Raw genomic sequence first — 11,421 nt, 5'->3', positions numbered from 1 at the left:
AATTTATTAAAACTGGTAAAAATGTCTTCCTCACGTAAGAGGCACCTTACATATTAATGACACTAGCATGAAATTACATTGCGTTGAACAGAAGAAGTAATTCGCAAATGCCTTTGAAATTGCTGCTAAAACTGTTTCACTGCGTGAAGTAGGATATGAATGCTTAAAAATATCAGTCTCTTAGGACAGAAACGGATAATATAAGGGATGAACAACAATTTCATCGTGACTACCGTCCAGTTCCTGGGTCAGTGTCCTTGTGATGAATTGCTTGAACTTCTTTTCAGTAGGTCGACTTATACCACTTAGTTAGAGATTACCGAAACAATTCGCCCAGCAGAATTTCTTGACACTCATCATTTCATAATTTCTTTAGAACCAATAGTAACTACATGGTATTAAGCGTTTATAGTCACTACCCATTCCCAAAGTTCCACACTTATGTTAGAGACGTTACTTATTGGATTCATTTGTCACTTTTTTCTCCGTAGAGTGATCTCCCCAGTTCTTCTCATTGAACAACACGTTTAGAGCTTATCTAATACAAGTGAACTGTTGTGAGTTGTTAAACAAGAGTATTTTCTTTCAGTGTCAACACAAAACGAAAGCAGTTCTTTCAATTCAAAGAATATTATACAATTTTTTACGTCACATTATACGCGTTACTGCGTGTGGTCTTGGAGCCCGGCCTCAGAGGCATGGTTACTCGAAGAAAGTTGTGTATTTATGCGAACGATTTGCGAAAGTAATGCTAATTATGTTTTCCGGGACTCGAGTAGATACAGCAAAATTCGACGCTACTGGGACCGAATCAGATGGTAAACAAACATTTTCGTAATCCGCTTTTAGCGCTTCCTTGGCCGCATTTATATATCTCGCTCCGCGAACGTAGAGAGTCCGGATACAACAGAATGCGCTTGTGTAAGTCTGTAAATAGATAGACTTAAATTTTCTAGTCGTGCATCCTGATGATGTACAAGTTTTAATTACATTTTAATGGACTGTTGGCATTATGGAAATGTGGTGACTTATCCGCCTATTCGTACCGCTGCACAAGCCTCAGGGTGCGTTCGACAATGCATAATTCTTAGCATAGCGATGAGAGACTGATTACCACAAAATTCAGCATGCTGCCCTATGGACGTTTGAGCAGATTTTCACGTAGATCTAGATACATATCGACACATTCCCGCTCGTTACCTGGCGTATAGTCATGAAACCAGAGGCAACGAAAATAGTACATCTACTTTACAGAGCCTTCTTAGCCATTACAAAGAAAGATGAATGGTACTGATCCTAGGACACCTCTCAAATGAAGAGAGGGCAAAACTTGGCAAAGACTCTCCTATTCATTCCTAAAAGCACTAGGTATTCAAAGTGACAACGTACAAGACAATATAAAACACCAGTACTAAGATTGCGAAATAGACTCTGGTGTTATTCGGAACCGCAGTTTTAAACTCTAGATGTTGTGAAGACCATCCTTCAGTACAGGGTCGTCCGAACCACGTCCTGGACGGCTGTTCTCGTTAAGGCGGCTAGCAGACCACACTTCATAAAGCAGTCGTCAAACTAAGAATCCAACTAACTGCTGGTGTCACGAACTTTGTCCATCAACCAAAAATCTATGTCCACATCTCAAGATACTTTTAAGAGACAGGCATTCACCTTGAAATCCCAAGATGTCAAGGGATCGAACGACAGTATCCACATTACGCGATGGATTGAGTCGACAAAAGTCATGGGATAGCGATATGTACATATACAGATGGCGGTAGTATTGCATACACAAGGTACAAAAGGGCAGTGCAAAGGTGGAGTTGTCATTTCTATTCATACTGAAACATCCCCTTCGAAAAATTTATAAATGACTCTGCTGATAAACCTCTTACGTTATATGATTTTCAAACAGCTGAGCAAAACTGAACTTTCTCTGGCATTTCTCTCTTTACTTATTCTGATCAACACTAAACTGGCACACAATATTTTTTTTTTTAGCGCAACACAATCTGACTTTCAATAATCCCTACAAAAGAATGGCCCTGACTAACAATAACCTATACCTTTCATGAATCACTTACCTCACAAAAATCTTCATTACTCGAACTACTCCAGCACAGCGAGCGCCAATATTGCCAGCTAAATAAAATATTCTAACTACTGAAGGCACTAACTACTGATAGGCATAGTTAGCAAATGAAAGATTTTGATAGAGAACAAACAATGTATATATCAGTTCATGACATCCAGTCTTACAAATTTCCTTTTTCTGACGTACACACGTCCAGATCGTCCGCTCTCAAAACTCTGCCCTCTCTCTCCCCACATCCACCACTGCTGGCGGCTCACCTCCAACTGCACAACGCTACGCGCTGTTCACATCCAACCGCCCAACATTACACAAGCGAATATTCCAAAAGTGTGTCCAACCAGCCACAGACTATACACAGCACAGTCAGTGATTTTCATACAGATCGCTACGTGGCGTTACCAACATAAAAACCTAAACAGCCCACTTACGATGTGACTTACGTGAAACTATTTCAGACTTTATTATGGCCGCACAACGGGAATTAACAGACTTTGAACGCGAATGGTAGATGGAGTAACATGCATGGGACATTCCATCTCAGAAATCATTATGGAATTCAGTATTCCGAGATCCACACTGTCAGGAGTGGGCCAAGAATACCAAATTTCAAGCATTACCTCACACCACGGACAACGCAGTGGTCGACGGCCTCATTTACCGACGGAGACTAGCGGCGTTTCCGTAGACTATTCAGGGCTAACAGACAAGCAACACCGCGTGAAATAACCGTAGAAATTAACGTGGGCCGTACGACGAACGTATCCGCTAGGACACTGCGACGAAATCTGGCGTTAATGGGCTATGGCAGTAGACGAACGATGCGAGTGCCATTGCTAACAGCACGAAATTGCCTGCAGCGCCTCTCCTGGGCTCGTGACCATATCAGTTGGACCCTGGACGACTAGTAAACCATGGACTGGACAAATGAGTTCAGAACTGATGTTAGGATTCGAGTGTGGCGTAGATCCCACTATCCAATGGTCAACAGGGCACTGTACAGGCTGCTGGTGGCTCCATGACACTGTGGGCTGTGTTTATATGGAATGGATTGGGTCTTCTGGTCCAGATGAAGCGATCATAGACTGGAAATGGTTACGCTCGGCTACATGAAGACCATTTGCAGTCATTTATGGATTTCATGTTCCAAACGACGGCGTAATTGTCTTTTTTTTATGACAATGCGCCATGTCACCGGGCCGTAGTTGTTCCCGATTGATTTGAAAAACGTTCTGGATCCGAGCGAATGATTTCGTCACTTAGATCGTCCCACATGAATCCCATCAGACATTTATGGGACATAGCCGAGAGGTCAATTCGTGCACAAAATCCTGCACTGGCAACGCTTTCGAAATTATGGACGGCTACAGAGGCAGCATGGCTCAGTATTTCAGTAGGGGACTTCCAACGGCTTGTTGAGTCTATGGCACGTCAAGTTGCTCCATTTTGCCGGGTAAAAGACGGTCCGATACGGTATTTGGAGGTATTCCATGACTTTCATCACTCCTGTGTAGACTTCATAAGGGCACACTAGCAGTAAATACCAGAAGATGTAGGTCGTGCGGTAGCGTTCTCGCTTCCCACGCCCGGGTTCCCGGATTCGATTCCCGGCGGGGTCAGGGATTTTCTCTGCCTCGTGATGACTGGGTGTTAGGTGATGTCCTTAGGTTAGTTAGGTTTAAGTAGTTCTAAGTTCTAGGGAACTAATGACCGTAGCTGTTAATCCCATAGTGCTCAGAGCTATTTGAACCAGTTTTTTGAACCAGAAGATGTAACCAGCAGTACTCACTTGGATAACTGATGATTTGTACATAGTGATAATCTCCAGCTGTAGTAATTATTTATTTCCAATGACGAACCCCCTAAAATCCCCATAACGAGTGAAAATTATTGTCAGTCATTAGTATCATCAACAGTAGCAAACGAAAATTTATATCCTATCCGATGGACATATATTGACGGATGTTAACATGCGGATTGTCCACCTTTCGCCTTTATTATGGCTTGAATTCTGATGGGAATACATTCAGTGGAGTGTATAAATGTCTGTGGTTGAAGGCAACCGATTCCTCCTCAAGATTGGAAACCACAGAAGGCAGTCATGTTGGTCGCTGACGCCTACAGCGAAGTCGGTGTTCTAACTCATCCCAAATATTTTCCATTGGGTTCAGGTCGGGATTCCGGACAGTCGATTCCACCTCACGAATGTTATTGTCCTCAAACCATTCACACACAGATGCTGCTTTATCACAGGATGCATTGACATGCTGATACAATTGTCGTCTCCGAATCGTTTTACTGTATACAGTGCAGTATGCTGTAAAGTGTGTTCATATCCTTCTGCATTTATTGTTTTATTAGGCGCAATAAGGAGATCACACCCTAACTACGAAAAACATCCCCACACCCTAACACCACTTGATGAAACACGTAATGGCAGTTCTGATTCTCCAGACATTCTCCAAACCTTAATCCTTCCATCAGATTGCCGAAGGGTACAGTGTGATTCATATCTCCAAATTATTCGTTTTCAGTGAGCCACTGCCCAGTGGTGTCGCTTTGTACCCCATCTCAAGTGCCAATATTTGGCTTATGAGTAGCTGCTGCACCACTATACCTCATTCTTTTCAATTACCTACGCTCTGTCATTGTGCTATGTCGACTGCCGGTAGCACTTACTTTGGAACTCGTGATTGGACACTTCGATGATTTCATGTGATTTTTTATAACCACCCTCCACGACGCTCGACGGTCCCTGAGCGTCATTACATGAGATCTGCTTGGCCGCTGTTTAGCTGTGCTTTTTCCTTCGCGTTTCCGCTTCGAAATCGCACCACCAACGGTCGACGTGGCAACTTTAGGACTGCAATGTCCCTAACGGATTTGTTGCTCAGGTGACATCTAGTCACTAATCAGAGTTAGAAGTGACTGGGCTCTCCTTGAAAGTTATCTGTTTCGTTTTGTTTCTGCGAGTTAATGTGAAAGTCGATCTAAAAGTAAAAGTACATCTGTAGTTAGCTTAACGCTAACTGTTGGTACCAAAAATTCAACTGCGAGAATTCACAGGTAAAAACTGCGAGAATGGTTAAGAAAAACATACCCTGTCTGAAACCTATTGTAATCCCAAAATCTGACTGTGAACTTTGATGAAAGGAAATTGATTACTTTGAAGGTAAACCTGTTCCAGTGAAATTTAACTAAACGAAGAATCTGCTCTTTACACGGTTTGTCTTACTTCGGTGCAAACTGCTCTCGTAGCTACAGCGCTTCTCGATAACAGAACTGCCAAATCTAACTACAGAGAAACGCTCAGGTGCAATGCGTACTCTAAGGACATGCTATCAATCTTGTTCGTAATTTTTGATGTTTGCTTTTAATTAAATTGAAAATTAATTAACCCTTGTGATGTGGGCAGCGACTCTGGTTTAAATGAACTCAGTTCCAATTTCGTTTCCTTTGACTTCATAACATTTAATGAAAATTCAAGAACGCTTAATATTTCTCTGAAATCACCTAACAAAAATCCGAGAATTACAAAAACCGATAATTTCTAAGAGTATACGAAGGGATAATTTCAATAGTGGTACAAGTCCATTTTTGTTCGTTCTGAGATACAGAGTCCTAAAGTTAAATGAGCGCTGAAAATTCTGCAGCTGAGATACCAGAAATATTCAAGTATATATACTCTGAGATACAGAGTCCTAAAGTTAAATGAGCGCTCAAAAATCTGCAGTTGAGATACCAGAAACATTCAAATATATATACTTGAATATTTCTAGTATCTCAACTGCAGATTTTATATACTTGAATATTTCTGGTATCTCAACTGCAGATTTTTCAACGTTCATTTAACTTTAGGGCTCTGTATCTCAGAACGAACAAAAATGGACTTGTACCACTGGATTTGTATATATACTTGAATATTTCTGCTATCTCCACTGCAGATTTTTCAGTGTTCATTTAACTTTAGGTCTCTGTATCTCAGAACGAACAAAAATGGACTTGTACCACTATTGAAATAAGCCCTTCATATAAACACACTAATCTGTGCAAACAAATTCGGACATACTAGCAATTGATGGCGACTGCCAGGTAGTGCGATATCGATTTTGTGTTCAGTAATGGCACCAATAACAACGAAAGGTGAACGATATGAATTTTGTTTATAGAGTTAGTAACAAGAACAACCATACGTGAATATCGTCCAATACTGACATTAAATGTATTTTCACTTACCTTACTCGACATCAATATCTTAGTAGTAATCACAAACAGTACTAATCAACAACCCAGCTTTTGAAGCTGTGTTTTGTAGTGTGTAATCCTTAACCCAACAAGAATTTTGTTGTGTTGTAAGTTTAGAAGTATCAAACCACATGTTTTTTTCTTATACTTGTTCTTTTCCGACGTCGGGTGCAATGTAAGTGTAATGGAAGGTCAAAATCACTAGTTTTTAATAAAATTTGACACTGTTATGCCCATTTCAATCCATGCAGTTTCTAGTGTCGAGAGTAGGCAGCAGATGATACTCCCAACAGTAATCCAAACAATATTGAACGGTATTCTCTTTAGGAAACAAATTCCTTCACTTGAGAGTAATACTACTCGGAATTGTAGTCGCTTCAGTCATATCTAAGAGAATACTGAAATGTGTCATTGTTGTCGCTCGAAGAGAGATTCCTTGCCGCGGGTCTAGGCGCTTCAGTCCGGAACTGCGTGACTGCTACGGTCGCAAGTTCGAATCCTGCTTCGGCCATGGGTGTGTGTTATGTCTTTAGGTTAGTTAGGTTTAAGTAGTTCTAAGTTCTAGGGGACTGATGACCTCAAATATTAAGTCCCATAGTGCTCAGAGCTATTTGAACCATTTGTACCTTGCCGCAGATTATGTCATCGCTGTAAACAAAATCGATATCTCGCTCCGCTGCAGTCGTGCATTCGGTATATATTGCTTGCAAGCGTTCTTGGACATTACCCAAAAACTGAACTTAAGAAAATTGAACTTCACATGTACATGTCTCCTTGAATAAGATTCCAAAATCTAATTCTTAAATTCATTTCTCTCTCAATGATCGATAAATCCCGGCAAAAAATCAAAAGCACAAAGATTCCTGATCCGGATGTCTGACGAACCAAGAATTTTGCATTATTATCAAACTGCTGCCTCAGGTAAAACAAATTTAATCATTACCTGTAATCCATTCTTCATAAATATAATCGCACCAATTAAAAATGAAGTAGTTCTACTTAATGACCAGCCGGGTCGCACAGTCAATACAATATCCTAAACTTAACGTATAAGAATGCTCCGAAATAAATATATTTGAGATTGTTCCAGATCTCGATGAGCAGAACGTGTTTGGTTTTATTAAACCCACGAAGCATTTCTGCGCTGTGGATCAGTCAACAGGTGCAAATCGTTTACAAAATTATTTACGTCCACTCTTGAGCGAGCCAGGAAGAAAATTTTTAGCTCTGTGGTCTTCGAAACACATAGTAAAGTAACAAGTGCGTGCCTTGAGCGACGTGATGCACAATTACGGAATGGATAAATCAACGTTTTCTGACACTACTGCGTTAAAGATGTTCCTCCTGGATCTTTTGGAACATACTTTTCGTGTATGGTAATGGACCCCTAGGGTATGCTCTAACAAAACAGTAAAACTTTTTTTATGACTGAAGGCGTAATTATTCATATTTATTGTGTACTGAATAAAGACGCGCCCACAAATGTATAATATGAATAAATGAAGAAACAACTCTCAGTCTTGGTTGTAGGGACGCATTATTATTTATTTACCAGTAACGCGTTTCACCAGTTCAGGATGTTCTGATTGGCTGAATATTAGATGGTGTTAAGTAAATGGGACTTGGAGCATACAGAATTTTCAGAAAATAATTGCCCTCGTCAAATATTTGGAAACGTGGGCAATGATTTGCCCGGACGTTCTGTATGCTCGGCATCCCATGCACCTAACACCATCTAATATTCGTCCAGTCTGAAGACGAGTGAATCAGGCGAAAAGCGTCATAGGTAAACAAATATTTAATACATTCCTGCAACCAAGACTGACTGTTTCTTCATCTTATAGTACTGGTTGCTGTACCACCTTGCCATTTGTTAGGAAACATTTTAAATATGAATAAACGTGGCCGGCCGAAGTGGCCGTGCGGTTAAAGGCGCTGCAGTCTGGAACCGCAAGACCGCTACGGTCGCAGGTTCGAATCCTGCCTCGAGCATGGATGTTTGTGATGTCCTTAGGTTAGTTAGGTTTAACTAGTTCTAAGTTCTAGGGGACTAATGACCTCAGCAGTTGAGTCCCATAGTGCTCAGAGCCATTTGAACCATTTTTTTGAATAAACGTGGATTAAAGCTTGTTGGTAAACTTCCTATGTTCCATAGCAAATAGCTGCCTCGGAACTCGACGTCTGTGATCTTGTCTATAAAGACTGTACACAGTTGTTTATCGTGTTTGCTTACCACACTTTACTGTTCACGGTTCGCCACAGAAACTTGTAGACATACATTTAATGACCAGTCCAGCAGAATGTAGACTTATTTATTTATGTCCTACATTACAATCATCTGCTGTCTAGTTTACAATAGCAGGCCGTGGAGATTGTACAGATATGAAATATGGTCCCCCATCAAATACAAATTAATTAGCATTTATCACACACAAAAATTTTAAAATAAAAATTAAAGAAAAAATAAAACGTAATTTCCATCTGCTACTAATATATTACTCCTACAACTAGTGGAGATATCGGACTGAGTCGAGTCTCAACGCTCCTAAATCTAAACTACAAACTATTCCTAAACTACTGCATCAGACTCGGATTACCTAATGCGACTTGGCAACACCTTAGTTAGTATAGTCTGCTGGGTCTAGTACTGTTCTACATACAATACACTTCTATTGATAGACAATTTTGTGTTACTAACTAGACACAAAGAATATAATTCAGCGTCACAATTTCAGATTTTTGCATTGATTAGATAGTTATGTATTGATTACAGACCTCACAGGAAGTAAGTTACATGCATTAAGTTATTTTTATGCATTTCAGGATGATAAGGTTAGTGTTCTTCTCTGAAATCTTCGTTAGAGTCTGCGTCTTGTAGAATGTCTGCAGCTGTAAATCGAGACCTCCTACTGGTTGATACCCAAAGGAAGCGTCGGTAGTTGGCACCGACAAGTTCTGGTAGTCATGTGTATGTCGACTCCCTAGCGGAGCCTGCACTTAGTGCGATGGATGGAACTATCCGAAGTTTCGCCTACACTTTCCACACTGCCCAGTACGTTTGATGGTGCCCAGAAAGCGTCATCTTACACTTGAAAATGTCTTGCCTCATACAGTCGGATTTTCATGGTACTTTCTCAACTCTATGATTGAAATTTGGTTTGCTAACCGACCAGCTTTATGCCACACTTTTTTACCGGAGACTATACTGTTTGTATAGTTATTGATCTCTGTCTTGTCGACATCATAAAAGGGGCACAGCAAGGCTACATGTTCCGGGGCGCCCTGTGCACCACTGTCAAATACTCTTGTGTTGCGACTCTTAATCCTATGCAGGTACACTGGGCAGAGGCCATGTCTCGTAAGAAACCGAATCTTTCCGCGACTAGGGTTCATATAATCCAGCTTAATTCTTTTCCTGATAGCCGGAAAAATTTCACGCACTCTGTGACTCGTATCTGATGCGCCTCTGTCACGTTGCCATTCTTCTAATGTCCACTGCTGTAATTGTATCTTAGTGCCGACATTATACCCTAACATTTGCTTACTCTTATCTTGATTTCCAACCTGCAGCTATTAGCATGCTGTCTTGTACCTAGCCGTGCCACCCACAGGAAGGATGCCTAATATGACAAACAGCTCCATTATGGGAGCGGTACCGAAGGCTCCGGTAAGCAGCAGAAGCACACCTTCCCGTGTTCGCCGCAGGATTTTCCTGTACCGCTGGTTCAAAAATGGTTTAAATGGCTCTGAGCACTATGGGACTTAATATCTGAGGTCATCAGTCCCCTAGAACTTAGAACTACTTAAACCTAACTAACCTAAAGACATCACACACATCAATGTCCGAGGCAGGATTCGAACCTGCGACCATAGCGGTCGCACGGTTCCAGACTGAAGCGCCTAGAACCGCTCGGTCACAACGGCCGACGTCCTGTACCGCTGGTGACACAGTCGATGTGCCACGCGCTTGACGCAAAGCCAACTGTGGAAGAGTGTGTGTATGGTTTGGGGATCTTACGGGCGCCCAACCCTAACAATGATTAAAATAAACGATTGTGGATAACAACGAAACCTGTCGTACAAGCATGCACACGAAATGACCACACAATTACTCTATCCCATAGGCACTCTCACATGCACTAAAACCAAGGAGGAGGCAAGATAGCTAATCAAGAAATTAAAATACAAGGAAAACAAAACACAGAAGAGCTAAAAGAACAGCACAGGGAAATGTGACTGGCTGACCACTTATAAAAAAACTTGGGTGAGCCAGCCACCCTGTTGACACATTAAAAATATCTCCCCAAAATCTTGTTAAAAACGTGGCACAATTCACAAAACTTTAAAAGGCAAATCACATTCGTTTGATCATTGCATGAAATAGACTGCAGATCCACCGGCAAATCCGCTGCAGTCCGCTGGTCAGCAAATAAAATGCCGCCCAATAAAATGTGGTGCACCGTGATCTGCAAGCCACAAGCACCACACATCGGAGGGTGTTCTCGCCGGAGTAAAAATCCATGCGTCATAGGGCTGTGGCCGATGCGAAGGCGAGTGAGGAGGACCTCGTCCCGTCGACGTGGCTGCAAGGAAGTGCGCCACAGACGAGTTGTGTGCTCGACGATACGGAGCTTGTTGTCGGGCACTTCTAGCCACTCATGTTCCCAGAGACACAGAACTTTATACCACAACAGCGAGGTGAGGACATGCCGTGGGATAGCACACTGAAAGACCTGACGGTCACGACACTCCTCATTGGCTGCTCGATCAGCCCTTTCATTCCCCAGGAATTTCCATGTTCCCGGGTACCCAGCAGAAAGAGACCTCCTTCCCCAGTCGCTGTAGTTGGAGGAGGGCGTCCTGGATAGTCTGGGTTACGTTATCTGCTGGGTACAAACGCAGGAGAGAGTAAAGGGCGCTCAAAGAATATGAACGGACGAGAAATCTAACTCTGGGAGAATGTCTCATCTGCTCCAGTGCCCGCAAGATTGCATAAAATTCTACGTCAAAGATGGTAAATTCGGGAGGCAGTCTGAGCTAGAGGACACGGTCCGGGAAGAAGACAGAGCAACCAACGGAGTCACCCT

The sequence above is a fragment of the Schistocerca serialis genome, chromosome 4 (genome assembly GCF_023864345.2).
Source record: "Schistocerca serialis cubense isolate TAMUIC-IGC-003099 chromosome 4, iqSchSeri2.2, whole genome shotgun sequence".
NCBI lineage: Eukaryota > Metazoa > Arthropoda > Insecta > Orthoptera > Acrididae > Schistocerca > Schistocerca serialis.
The sequence above is the reverse complement of the archived record's forward strand: the minus strand, read 5'-3'. Positions refer to the sequence as shown.